The sequence below is a fragment of the Ambystoma mexicanum genome, chromosome 2p (assembly GCF_040938575.1).
Source record: "Ambystoma mexicanum isolate Mex_15411 chromosome 2p, UKY_AmexF1_1, whole genome shotgun sequence".
Classification (NCBI taxonomy): Eukaryota; Metazoa; Chordata; class Amphibia; order Caudata; family Ambystomatidae; genus Ambystoma; species Ambystoma mexicanum.
In genome coordinates this window covers 602,323,820-602,338,983 of record NC_090923.1, presented here as the reverse complement: position 1 = coordinate 602,338,983, position 15,164 = coordinate 602,323,820, and the positions used below count along the sequence as shown (strand labels likewise).

Here is a 15,164-nt window from a genome sequence, read left to right as displayed (position 1 = left end):
GGATAAGCAAGAACTAAAAGCGGATCCTGGGTATCCCCCATTAACCAGTGACCAGGAGGCAACACTGGGGAACAAGGAGCTAGTACATTGCGTTACGGAAATCTAACTTGTACATAAGATGCAAACGTATTTCGTCCACTATTTATTACCCTTCAAGCATTCAATGTCATATAAATGTGTCATAATGTTTATTTATAAATTGACACAAATGCAATGAGTTGGATTTACATGGGTGTGCTTGTTCGGCATCAGTTTGCATCAGGAGACAAAAGCAGCTTGTGGTAGCTGTTGGTGTCAAGCTAACCAGGCTCTTATAGGCTACAAGCAGGAGCTAAATAAGCTCCCAGCGCCCCTCAATTTTTAACCCTGTGAACCCTCCCGCCCCAAAGTTGAGCAGGCCAGAGCACCAGACATGATTTTCACCATACACACCAGAGAAAGTGGCAGGTTTTGCAACAGAGAACAATGCAATAACAGATATAAGCCCCCATATAGAGTTCGCTCTCTGCGCTTTATGGCATGAAAACCCTCCACCGCTGAGCACCTGATGTTCATCAGAATTATCAGGGGCATACCCACAGAATATCTAGGAACCAATTCATATTACTCATGTAAATGAATACCATTAGAGGTCATTAAAACCTCCCTAGACTACACAGTAGTATCACTAATAGCACAAGCATTTGTGCATGCTAGAAATGACTGCTTTGGTCTCATTTATAGGACTATATAAAGAATTCTCTCACTCATCTGTTAGGCATGTGTTTGTTTATTCTCTTGTAGAAATGGGCACTACATATAGGATAGTCAAACAATAAATAACTCCAGATATTATTGATGTGCTTGAATATAGTCGTAGCATCCTTCTCTTTTGCTGCTACTTGCCAGGAACCTGAAGCCTACAAATATGTGCATAGCAATCTAAAATATGACACAGCAAAACAAAGAATATACTCACATCGGTGCTGTCAGGAAAGGCAAGCCAGTAGTCATTTGATGTTATTTCAGTCGCTGGAAATGGAAGGAAAATAAAATCAAAATCTCAGATACTTCTAAGCAATGTTCTAAAAGCAATCTAAAGACGCGGATAACAATACAGGTAAAACAGTGGCAATCCACCTGTGTGTTCCTCTCTCACATCCACCAATTTATTTATGGGGTCACGTATCCTGAAATAAAAGGGTTCACATAGGTTTATAAGCATGCTATGCCCAATGTTGAACCACAGCTTCGCACAGTGATCTCCAAACACTTGTAGCCAGTGTGTGTCTCTTTCCAGTCTCTTCCCCTTTTTTTAAACAATTAGAATATCCATTTCCCTAATGGCATCAGAAGGGTTTGCTATTATGAGGGTACAGTACTGTACCCCATTTGTCAAGACCCATGACATTAACATGGGACATGTTTCTTATTTTATTTTTACACCAACAACTCTGTTGACTCTACCAGTGCTGCATATCGTCTTGGTGAGCTACTGCCGAATCAATATAACCATGGAGTGGGAGAAAGGTCAGGAGCTATACCAACCAGTCTACGATAACAGAAAATGAGTGGTGGTGCAAGGAGTGCGCAATAACCAGTGTATGACCTAATGAGTGAGGTAAGGGAGCAGGGGTCAGAAACTGCTTAAGATTTTGGTGATGTTCAGGGAGTGCAGAAATGTCATCAAATCAAAAAGGATGTTCAGAAGCCCCCCAAAAAAGAAGAAAATAAAACAAACATGCAGCGCCCACAAAGCTGATCCTGCTAGTTGCTCTCCTTGACACAGAGCATTTTCACTTAACTGTGTAGCTAGAAGCAGCATTTTGAGCCTGCTAACGAACAATGAGGGCATATTTAGAAAGACTGTGCAAAAAGAGCCTGGTGTGCTGGCTGTGTAGGTCCACCTGTAATGGGAAACGGGGGAAGAGGCAGAGTATTGTCTCTTATTGATTTAGAATATGTCTTTGAGGACCAACCCTAGCATGCACAATCCAGGAGATGGAAAAAGAAAAGAACTATTTGTCGCTGTTGTGGAAGTATGAATGTACACTTACACACTGAGGGAATACCAGTATCGAGCCAATGTTTGGAAAAATTGCATCAATTTTAAGCTCAACTTGCCAGTCAACAAAGTACATCTCTAAACGTTTTTCTGTAAAGATATACGCGTTTTGACCTCCTTGAAACTTGTCAATGGGAAGCAGCTAATAGGAATTGGAAAAAATTAAGCTTGAAGGTGGTCAACATAGTACACCCAGCTTCCTGGGTGCAATCACTGGGTGGAATTGATTCTACTTCATCTTAGGCGCTCTCCTACTTTGGTCATCTTCAAAAAGAACTTGAAGACCTTCCTTTTCACCTCGCCCTAAATTCTATGCTTTCTGACTTTAATCTTCCTTCCTTCTGATTGTTCTTTTTTTTTGTCCGTTCTGTCTTTGTTCTATGTGCGCTGTGAGGCCTGCAGGCGTTTTGGCGCTATACCAAGAATTAAAATAAATAAATAAATATAAATCAGTTATAGTATTCTTTCAAAATGTGTTCCCCAAGTTTACTGGATCACAAGATAGGCATGCAAAAGAGGTGGGCAGGGTTACCTCATTTCTTTTGCATGCTGTAATCACTGTGAACTAGTGGGGGCTCCTCCAGGGGAGGTTGTGGTCAACCCAGTGTGTGTATTAGGTGGCACAGGCATAGGTTTAGACATGTGAACCTCAAACAACAGTAGGGCGCCAAGTTTTCAAATACAACCAAGAGACAGCAGACTCCCTAGAACTGGATGGACCATGTTCGTGGCATGGATTACGAGTGCAAACTGAAGGTCAGTTACGGCTGTCCACTCGCAGCCATATCGGCGGATTGCCAAATTCTTGATAACCAACATGCCTTCTGCTCAGAGTCCACCTCATTGTTTTCAAAATACTTCTGTTCAATGAAGTAAACAGATTACTATTTATTATGTTTATTAGTGTTATTCTGTGTGTGCAAACACTAACTTAAATGCCTTTTTTTACCTCTCACACTCCACTACTAGGTATGCAGGGCTCATGTAAGCAACTATGGTGACTGGATAGTGCGTTTTGAAATAGTGATAACAACATTGCAAAAGGAACCTTGCAACCACAATGGTAGTGGTCTCATTTGCAGTGTGGCCTTAGGCTGGAGAAATCGACATGTGCTGAAAGCGTGAGAATTCCTTGAACTGGCGAGCCAAAGACACACCCCCCACCGACCCCCACCAATTAACAGTACAAATAGTGATATTTTGACTAGCTTCTCGAGGATTCCAATCTGGCTGCTGGCACAATGCCACATGCCTGCACTTCTGAACTCCACCCATAGGTCCATAATGTCCCTTACACCCCTGTGTATCGGCGAGTCAGTAAAAATATGGAGGGCAGAATACATAGGGAACATCAGGGCAAAATGGCAATACTTTCTCTCACCCTGGAATTCCCACTTGCCTCCACAATCACTCTGGTGGGCTGCTTAGACAGACAGAAGCCTAGAAAGGCCACATATGTAGGATTTCCACGCTCAAAAGGCACTCATTTGAGGAAGCTCACACACCGATCTGGCTCTGCTGTGACAAAATCATACCAAAAGAGTTCTGCTCCGAGGACGCACACACTCACTCACAGGAAGGACAATTCTGCAAATAAGTGGGCACATTTCTAAGAACCTCTCCCTCAATGGCCACTTTTCCAGAGGAAGATCCCTCGGATAGGACTTGGAATATGGAAGCTCACACCTGTAGAGCACTGCTGTACAAAACACCACACTTACAGGGCACTGCTTCAAGCGGACAATTGGAAGGAAGCCCACTGGACAAGACATTGCAGATCACGATAGAGGCATCGTACAAAGCACACACTGCCATACAGTGCCTCAGAGAGGCGCATGAATCTCTCTCCAAATGGAGTAACTCATATACTCTCAACCCGCTTTTACAAACACCTTCTCTGAGTCAACCCCTATGGCTGCTGTTGTGGAGATTGTACTGTGGTTCAGGAGGAGGACATGTAGCAGTTGGCTCAGGTTACCCCTCCTAGAGCCCCCCCCCCTTCATAAATCCTGCTTGGTTCCTAAGCACTAGCCAGGCATTTCATTTTCAAAACGCGCTACATACATTTCACCAGGATCTTAACATCAGAATTAAGCAGGGCAAAGGGCCGGTGATTTACTTTAAATGCTCTGGGCCTCATTACGACCCAGGCGGTAAGTTACCGCCTGGGTCGTACCCTTAACACCATGGTGTAAACTGCGTTTACACCATGGTGGATGGCGGATTTACCGCCCCATTCCAAGGTGAGTGGGGCGGTAAATCCCCATTTCCCATTTTACCCTTCCCCATTCCCATTTTTGCCCCATAGGGGCAAATTAGCACCATGGTCCCTTAGCGCCATGGATTTTAACGCCTGCAAAAAGCAGGCGTTAAACTCACCATGGCGCAAAGGGACCTCGGAATCAGGCGTTAAGGGTCGGCGCCGTTTACGGCGCCGTTAACCCCTTAACGCCTGATTCGTAATGAGGCCCTCTGCCTTTATCAGACTTCACAATTAAGGTGATTAAAGGTTGATCCAAAGAAGATGGCCATTTCCCTCTTGCTACAATAAATGGGATGGTTTTGTAGCACGTAGACTGAAGCTAGGCACTAGACAGGGTTTCCCTTCTGCCACCTCATCAACCTAGCTCTGCAGCGACTGCTAACTGCATTGTGTGTGAAGCCTGCGATTGAGGGCATAATGTAGGGATCAGAGTTTACTAAGATGCTTGCATATGACCTTACTGTGCGTCTCTTCAATCCGAGTTCCTTCACCCCTATGCTCTTTTTCCTATTGGAGCACTTTGGATTCTTTTGCCACTTTAAGGTTAACTTCAAGAGGACACATTCTGGCAATCATGAAAACACATTTAAGGGAAAGGTTTTCAAAAACTGGGCATGACTTGGGTGAAGAATACCTTACACAGATGTCCCTAGGGACACTAGGAGAATGTTGCTATGAAACGAGTGACAGGTGGCAAGAGTTAGTCAGGACTTGTAGAGGTGGTCTAGGTTAAATCTTTGTGACCAAGACTGCCAACATTAAGATCACTGGTTTACTTTGCTCCCACCCATACTGTGGCAAAAGAGGTGTATAGCATTCAAAAGGTATTTGCGTGGTTGCTTTGGAAAGGGACCAGGACCCCTAAAATCCCTTGATGTATACGTAAGAGACTTGTTGAGTTAGGGGCCTTTGGTTTCCCAGGCATTAAACATTGTCATCCGGAGTAACATTAAAGGCTCTTCACACTTGCCTCTCACTTCTAGCGCCTGACTCCCCTACCGAGTGGCACGTGGAGGGCTGCAGTCCACCATATGACCCTGCAATCATTATTCTCCACTGACCGCAGGACAGGGATGACAAGGACTCCTCAAACCATCTCCACAACCACTTCTTTCACTTATGAAACAGCTCTCTATCAACTTTATTCCATCCACCCTATACAGCCCCACTTTCGACCACCAAATAGCCCCGGATGTGTTTTCCAACTTTTTCCCCACAGCGCTATTCACGGACACCGGCAACAGTCCGCGAATCCAAAATGGTGACCATTTCAAAAAAATATGACGCACCCCACGCTTTTCACCATCCAATCAGCGGACATCACGCCGGATCCCGATAGGCAAAGGGTGTGTCCACGGACCAGACACAAATATCACTAATTGTTTTTAAACTCGTTTTTTTCTGTTTGAAAAAAAACACTGGACGGATTTACACCAAATTTACAAAAGCATGCTTTCCGGACCACGCCACTACTCCTACTGGATTTCCACACATTTTGGGACACCCCTATAACATTTCCCCCTGGACGAAACCACAGCAAACTTCAGTGAATTATTCCGAGGGGGGCATATACATTTTATGCAAAGTTTGGTGTGGATTTGTCCAGGGGTGGTGAAGTTATAAGCTATCCAAAAAGGGCTCTTTCTATGAGTTGAGCAGCTTAACCATAACTACACGTCTGCTATCACAGGCCATGTAATAAATACATACAGTGACAGGTTGTCAATCAGACTGGACACAATTGCAGTTTCGTTTTTATTGATAGTAGAGGTCAAATGTTGTAGGTCTCTTATCTATGGACGTTACTCAAACCATGACATGCCACACATTGTCCACATTTGTAATGTCCTTGGACTGGTGGAAGTCCTCAGGTCCTCTTGAGGGACTGGTATCACGGGTTGTTGGTAGGTAGGGACCAAACGTTCCCGTAAGTTTTGATTCTTCTTGAAAGTGTAGAAAGGTTTTTTGGACAGTGTCCCAGCATTCTGTATTAAATGCCCATTTTTGTTAATTGTGCTCTTTACAACATTGCTGATGGGACTGAAAGTGGTGATGCAAACCTATCTATTCAGGGGTTATTTTACCCTTGTGGTCAGGCAAACCTCTCTGGGGTTATTGGCTGCACATTTTCTGGTATGTCTCACAGTTTTTTGGGGGTATCTCCTTTGTATCAGCCTTCCTTGAAGGCCGCCTTTATGTTTCATGAATCTATCTTTATCGGTGCAATTTCTCTGCATCCAACTTTTCCATATGGTAAGTTATTCTTAAGGCCAGCTGGATGGAAACTTGTAAAGTGCAGCAAGCTGTTGCAGTCCATTTTCTTCCGGACGAGTTCAGTTTTCAGTTCCTCGCCAGACCTGTATATGTAAAGGTCCAAAGAAAATCAACTGAATAATGGACCCAGTTGATGGTGAATTTATATGGATGTTGCACATGTTGAGCCAGACGTGGAACGACTAGAGTTGGCCTACAGTGCCAGTCCATTTTAGTAACACGTCATCAATGTAGCACCTCCAAACTAGTATGACTGGCTTTAAAGGATTCGTTTCAGCGTAGATGTAATCTCTCTCATATTGAGCCATATATGAACGGTGACATCAAGGGCGAAAGTGGCCCCCATGCTGACACCTTTTGTCTGCTTATATAGTTGTTTTTTGAAGAGGAAGACATTTTCTGTCATCGCCAGCCTGATGCACTCTAAAATGATGTTGGTGGGACCTGTGGGGGTCATTGATTTTTGGTCCAGAAACCCACATAGTACGCCTAGACACTCAGACTGGGGAATGGACGCATAAAGAGCCTCCACATTGAGTGTTGCTAAAATGCTGGACTCTTCTATGATAAAGGCATGTTCAGGCTTTCAGTTGAATAATAATGGTTCGAGGAGAGAGTTGCGTGCTGGTACAATGCGTCATCCCAGAGGGTTGGTATGACTTTTGTGCACCTTCACAAGAATATAGAAAGCTGGTATCTTGGGAAATGTTATATTGAGGAAATGCATTTCATCAGTGCAAATCCAACCTTCTTGTTCTGCATGTTGTGTCAGACTGCTGACTTCCTCTTGTAGTCTACCAGTAGGGTTTGAGGCAAGTTTCTTTTTTGTTTTTTTTAATTATATATTTACAATATATACAATACATAGAATACATCAGCAACAAGCAACATTACAGTAACACAATGTACAAGAACAAAAATTAAAAGAAGTCATTAAACACGTTCCAGATCTTCTCATATGTAGACAATTTACCTTTCAATGTATATATTAACTTCTCTGTCCTGGACAGGCAATGCATTTCCTGGATCCACTCCTCGAAGGAAGGAGGGACCCTCCCTTTCGATAGATACACGGAGAATCAGCCTTTTGGCCACAATGAATGCGCGGAAAATCCACTTCTTGTGGGCGGAACTGACATCATCCAATCCAGAATCATCACCCAATATCACCGTCCTAAAATCTAGGGCAGGCCTTCCTCCAACAATCCTGACACACACATCACAAACCTCACTCCAAATATTGCGGACCATCACACAACTCCACAACATATTTTCCAACGACTCAACTTCCTGAACGCAACCCCAACAGTCTGTACTGTCAGACATGCCTCTTTTATGAAGTGTTTCAGGACACCAATTCACACGATTCAGAATCTTGATTTGCCGGGACCGTTCACTAAGATTCAGCAAACACAAAGAGACATTACCACACATACTCTGCCAATCATCCATATCAATCTCTGAACCAATCCTCTCACTCCAAACTCTCCGTAAATTATCATTATTCCGATAATGTGACACAATTAGCTTGTAAAGCCTACTGGCCAGACCACCACTCTTTCCACTAGAATCAGTCAGTAAAGCACTCACAGTCAAGGAGTCGGACCAGTCCACCTCATCATCAGCCCTCTTTAGACGTCTATAAGCAGAGTCTGATAAACCATCAAAATTACATCTCTCGCTCAGCTCCGCAGCAGTCAACCACCAGTCATCATTCCCGAAATCGGAGACCTGTTTAATATCCATCAAAAAACCAATCAGGCCAGAAAATTGTCCTTGAATTATCTCTAATCCCAGGATTCAGCCAGATAGAGGCACTCTTACACTTAAATGCGTCCCGACCTAGTAATGACAAAACTGCAGTCCAAGAATTGCGCAAAAATGATGTTGCCAACAAATTACCACCCGGAACCTTTGTATTAGTGGTCAACAAGGCCTCAGGACCCAACGACCCAAAGGCACTCGATTCCGCCACCGCCCAGCTGTCCAATTCACCTGTCAAAAATGGAACAAAAGAATGAGCAGAAAAGGCCAAATGGTAGGCCCGAAAGTTCGGTACTCCCAATCCACCCAAATGGACAGGAAGTTGCAACTTCCAAAGACTAAGCCTTGGAGGTTTTTTGTCCCACAAAAATTCCTGAACCAGGCGGTCCAAATCATTCCAATAACTGTTCTTAATTTTCAATGGAAGCATGCTAGATACAAAGTTGACCTTGGGTGTAGTATTCATTTTCAGGGCATTGACTTTACCCCATGGAGAAAGATTGAGCAAAGACCACCTTTCTAGATCCAATTTACAATCCTGAACAACCTCACTCATGTTCACATCAACCATCCTGGAAAGAGGATACGTCAACCATACCCCCAAATAACGCAAGCGTGCATCACACCAAGTAAACCCCTGTCCCGTAACCAGATCTTATCACATCTATTCGTCAGAGGCAACAGTTCAGACTTCAAACGGTTAATTGTGTAGCCCGAGCAATCATGAAAATCGGACAAAAGCCTCATCAAATTGGGTAAGGACACCTGCAAATCCCTCAGCACCAACAGGAGGTCGTCCGCATAAAGCCAAGCCTTCTGTACAACACCCCAACAAGCAACACCCTTCAAATTAGGTTCATTTTTAATGCGAATGGCAAGAGGTTCAATTGCTAAAATGAATAACATAGGAGAAAAAGGGCAACCTTGACGCGTGCCTCACTCCCAACAAAAAGGTTCCGAAACAACCCCATTGGTCATAACGTCAGCCGTTGGTCTGGCATATAGAAGAGCAACCCAAGAAATGAAATCCTCACCAAGATTCATCCTCCTCAGCACAGAGAACAAGTAATCCCAACTAACTCTGTCGAAAGCTTTCTCCGCATCAAGGGAAAGGACAGCGGCGTCACAGTCTATCCTGTCCGCCATTCCATCTTAAGCAACAACCTTCTGATATTACTGGACGTACGCTGCTTTTTCATGAACCCAGATTGTTCCTCATCAATCAAAGCGGGCAAAAACTGTACTAGGCGCATAGCTAGAACCTTGGCAAGGATCTTGTTATCCATATGGATAAGGCTGATTGGGCGATAACTAGCCGGATGATGACAGTCCTTAGCTTTTTTCAAAAAGACCGAAATAGACGCATGGTTAGTACTATTAGGCAACATCCCGTTCAGTTTGCTGGAAGCAAACATATCTCTCAAGAGCTCTGAGGCCGAGTTCGGGAGGATCCTATAAAACTCACAAGGTAGGCCATCTGGGCCCGGGGATCTACCCACATTCAGCCCCGAAATTGCACTTTTGATCTCATCCACCGTTATCACATCACCAAGAAAATCACGGTCAGTATCCTGAACCCTAGGCAAATTCAAATTACCAAAGAAATCTTCCCCTATACCAGTCACATTAGCCTCATTGCTATACAGATTCTTGTAGAAGTCACGAAAAATCAAGTTAATTTTATTGGGATCAAAAGTAATTCTACCCTCCCTGTCAATCATAGAAGCAATCGCTGATCCTGAACTCCTCTTCTTCAACTGGTATGCCAGCCATCTGTCACAACGTTCTCCCTTTTCAAAATAAGTACATTTAGAATAGAACAATCTACGTTCCGCCCTCAGCGACAAAAAGTCCTCCATTTCTTTTTTAAGTTTTTTCAAAGTAGCCAATTTCACGGGGTCAGTTGGATCAAGCATCAGGTCCCGAGAGATCTCACCAATACGTAAATCAAGATCATGCCTTACTTTCCTCCTTTTTCTGTTTACCACAAGACAGCCCCAAACAAACACCACGCATACAGCATTTAAAGGCTTCCCACGTGTTTGCCACACTGATCTCTTCAGAGCGATTCTCCATAACAAAATAGTTTGCTTCCGCAACAATCCGCTCCAAAATATCATCATCCAGTAAGATGGAAGTGTTCATCTTTCATGAGAAACTTCTTTTACACTGAAATTTAAGTCTCAAACGCATCTCAACAGGGGCATGATCACTCAATAGAATATTACCAATACCACTTGAGACAACACTTTCCGATACATTCCCACCATGTCCAATCTAGAAAACACACCATGCGCACTAGAAAAGAAACTGTATTGACGTTTGACCAGATTCTCCAGACGCCACATATCCTTCAAAGCATGTTCCTTTAAGAGTGATTGAAGCGCCTGATGATGATAATCACAACGCAACACGCGCCTGACCTGAATTCTATCAAGATCCGGATCAACTATCGTATTGAATTCCCCACCAAGTATAATATTAGGGTTATTCAAATCTAAAAGGGTCTGTGCCACCATTCTAAAGAAGGTGCCATCGTCCACTGTAGGAGCATGCACATTGCACAGGGTTAACAACTCTCCCTGAATCTCAACCAACAATGCAATCATCCTGCCATCCTTATCCGCACATTCCTTCAAAATTTTAATGGGTAGTTTCTTACAAAACAAAATGGCCACACCCCTCGACCTTGATGAAAAGGAGGATCCATATGCTGAACCCACCCACTCCTTTTCCAACCTAGAAATCTCGTCCGCCAAAATATGAGTTTCCTGTAAAAAACAGATGTCAGCATGCATGTCCTGTAACATGTGAAATACTTTCTTTTTCTTTAACAAATTATTGACTCCATTCACATTCCAAGAGACAACACAGAGGTCATTAACAGCCCCCATGTGCAAGAAGTTGCCATAATAACATGAAAGTCTGGAACTTCTAAAGCCAAAACAAAAGAAAAGGAAAAAGAAAAAGAGCTAGAAAAACAATATAAACATGAAGAATAACCAAAAACAAAAAGTAACAAACTAAAAGAACAGATAGACCACGAAGTATGTTCAGCTCAAAAACTCAATTGAAACAACATCCAGAACCAATCCTGGGACCCCTCCCAAGACCCAATAAAATCCTCCATTAATGCATTAAAATATAAGCATACCTAGAATAGTGTATATATATATATATATATATATATATATATATATATAGTAGGTGGGCCGTGCACCAGGCGTCCTGCCTCTGTTTGTCTTGCTATTTCACCAGCCTTTTTTGCTCTGTACAATTGTGCAGTCTTCTACTATTAAAAACTTCCTATTCGTACCGTGTGAGCACTATATTTTTGGGTTCTCTTCCCATTTGGGATTGTAGGACCTTTTTGGGTCTACGGAGAGTGCGGTCCGTCCCCTTTCCTCTGGTTTTTTCTATATATATATATCCTAAAAAAAAACGAAAGCCCCAAAAGCCTCCATCCCCCAAATGAAATAAAGTCGAATAATTCAAATAATTCAGCAACAATTAAGGCCACAAACTAACAAGGCAATACCAAGTATCAATACACCACATCCCTCAATACCCCAAGACAGACCAGATGCAGAGAGGAACCTGTAAAATAATTTAGTTAAAACAGTGATGCCACAATCAGGAGGGAACGATAGCCCCCAAGAATACCCGGCCCATCCAAACAGCATTAAAGAAAACCATCAGTCTCCATTCGTGGCAAACTGACCCTTGCCCCGGAAAGAATCCTGATAAACTGTACGTCATTTCCAATGAGAGCAGTTTTGCAATCCGTCCAGTTCAGGAGTATAGGGGATTAGTTCCTCCAGTCAGATAGAAGCAGGGAAGTGCATAAATGTATATCAAAAGGCAAAAAAAAAAAAATCATCAAACATCCAGCACATCCTGTCTAAAGAACCCATTCCAGGCAACTCCACTTACATCATGTACGTATCCTAAAATACCAAGCTTTGAATTGCAAGCAGGCAAGAATCAAAACATACATGCCACCAGTGGTGAACAGTACAAGAGCATTCCACAGTGCCTGCAAAGTAGTACGGTCACACGTGAAGGGTCTACTCCGTTCTGGGCGACTGGACCAGAAGATTGAATCCCCCATGCCAATGAGGAGGCAAGAGCTTGCATCATGCAATTAGCTCCAGGAAATTAAAGTCAACCCTGATGGTAACTTCGAAGAACCAGCGCAGTGCACAGATGACTTCAATGGAGCTCAGTGCGTGGAAGCAGGTATGATTGCGCTGCATAGAGGAACATTTCTGGATGTGTTGTATGGGCAGGGGGAGGTGTGAAAGATAGTGCCGGTCAGCCGCAAGAACATACCTCGTAGGCGGGTGTGTCTTCCGAGCCTGCCCCACTCTGCTAGTTGAACACCACGGGCCGCTGCATTCCTGACTCCCAGAAACCAAACAAAAACGAAGCCATTCCGCCGAAGAACCAGCTGATCACGATGACGCACGCACCTCACAATGAGGCAAGTTTCTTATATGCCATGGTGTCAGACAGGAGACGTAGGCATTCCGCTTTATAGTCACTGGTATTTTGGATCACTACCCCCCACCCTTATCAGGTTTTATAGTAATGGCAGAGTTCTCACTCAATGATTCAAGTGCTTGTCGTTCTTCTCAGGTGAGGTTGTCACTGCAGACATTTTTCCGCTTTATGGTATCCAGCACTTTCTTGGTGACTATATTCTCGAAAGTCACAAACTATGCTGGTATTGTATATGGTGGAGGACTAAAGTTGGACTTAATCTTGAAACCAGTGATCTGCTTAGTGATTATGGGTAGTCCTACATTTTCACTATGTGCTTAGTGTTTGGGTAAATATATCTCAAAAATGTATTGGAGTCTAATGTTCCTGTAAAATCTTTTCAGTTCCATTTCTGTCTCGAAAGTGTTGGCTTTGGTAGCAGGTTTGAATGATCGCCCTTTGCCATCTCCACTGTGGTCTTGGCATGTGTTGATAAATTAAACATGGGATGGTCTCTGAGATCATTGATTCGAGTACCACTGGCGCATTCTCATCCGTTGCCTGGAGGACTGGGATCTCCACTTGTTGCGTCCTCGTCGATTCCTTCGTTGAAATAAATGTTGCTGCGGTTGGTGGGCAGTGTTGTTTATACTACTGTTGTTCGAGGATGCCTGTGCTCCCTGGTTACTATCACTGGAAGATGCTGAGGTGCCAGAGAATGTGACATTCCTGTTGCATCTGTTGTACCCTCCCTGTTGTTGTTGGTCGGTGTAAAATCCATCCCGCAGGAACAGGTATGTCTTTTCTTCATTGTAGTTTTGTAAAACCTTAATTTTTGTACTTTCTTTTCCAATGTTATTTGTTTGAATTTAGTAATTTCTTCTTTTAGCTTCTACAACTTCTTTGTGTCTTGTATGGTTAAGTTCTCCAAGAAGCGTTTCACAAGGTCAGCCAATTGTTCGCCTAGTGTTTTGCATTCATCTGTTGTGTGAATAACTAGGATAAGCCAATCATGGCTGCACTTATTTAACGTCACTGTCTGATTATTTCATTTAAAAAAACGAATTATTTGAAAATACATTTGCTTGCCATGTATATTCTACATTGAATAAGCTCCATTCACGTTTCTTGGATATTTATTACAACACTTTGCCATTTCTTCTTTTTTCTTCTCCTTTATCCTATGATGTTAACTGTTTCAACCGCTGTTGTGTAATCTTTTACTATATTTGTATTTGCAGTGTTTTTTATCTAATTTTGTAACATCAGCAAACATAAATATGATTTAACACCAGATATTCATTATCAGTAAACAGCACTTGATTTTCCTTATCGGAAACACATTATTATAACACTTACTGCCTGAATTAACACATTCATGTGAGTATTAATCATTACAAAATAACTGTTTAAACGATTCCCAATGGGAATAACTTCCTGTATGAACATTTGGGACTGTGCCAAAGGGTTTAAAAAAAATAATGTATCAAGTCTAATATGGTTAAAATTAAACCTCATGCACTAGTTGTAGATCAATAAACGTTACTTCATGCGTCAGAACATTTAACAATTACAAAACGTCATTAATGCATGTCATCAAAATCAGTCTGAATTTCAATTTCGGATCCATTAAAAAAAAGGAAAAAATAAAATAGCTTCACCCTAACTCATTTGGAAGCATCATCACAAATTCAAACGTGAGTAAAAAGAGACAAAGTTGTCAATCCTTTAAGGCTGGAGCGCCCGACCTGTGCATATTGAGTAAGTGCCAGACTTAAACTCAATATGGATCCATTCATACAGCAGGACCAAAAGCTCTCAATAGTTTAAAAAGTAAGGATAGTATACACATTCATGAAAGTTAAGGTTCTAGAGCCAATAGGTTTTGTACCCAATCCCAGCTTTTGGCTTTCTTCCTAAAATAATGTATCTTTTTCTTTAAAAGTATCACAGTTATCGTATTTAAAATCTACCAGATTAAAATAACATTCATAACTGTGGGGTTTATCTAGAGGGTGGTGTTTTGTCGGTTAGTGGTGGATAGCAGAGTGTGGAACAGCAGGCAGATCAAGTTTATTTTGGAATATGGTAATTCCATTAAAAAAACATAATGCATACATGCATACCATAAGCAAATGAGCAAATATTCAAGCATTGCAATTCATCAATAAAGAGCTTTCCTGAGATAATGGCCAACCCAAGTACGTTTCTAACCTCAAAAGGTACCGTAATGCAAGGCGATATTGACAAAACCCCACATCCCTTAAAAGCAGGCACAATGTTCTCCTAATTGTTGAATAAACTAGACAAAAACATAAATAAAAGTCTTAACTTACA

General features: G+C 42.4%; 1 protein-coding gene across 2 annotated transcripts in view; it reads right to left on the bottom strand.

Moving 5' to 3' along the window:
• LOC138566601 (hyaluronidase-3-like) overlaps positions 1–15,164 on the bottom strand; it is a 285,449-nt gene that overhangs the window by 210,644 nt on the left and 59,641 nt on the right. For both annotated transcript variants that reach the window (XM_069644121.1, XM_069644122.1), the window contains one exon: positions 959–1,011. The gene's annotated coding sequence lies outside the window, so the exon portion shown is untranslated. The remainder of the gene's footprint in view (positions 1–958; positions 1,012–15,164) is intronic.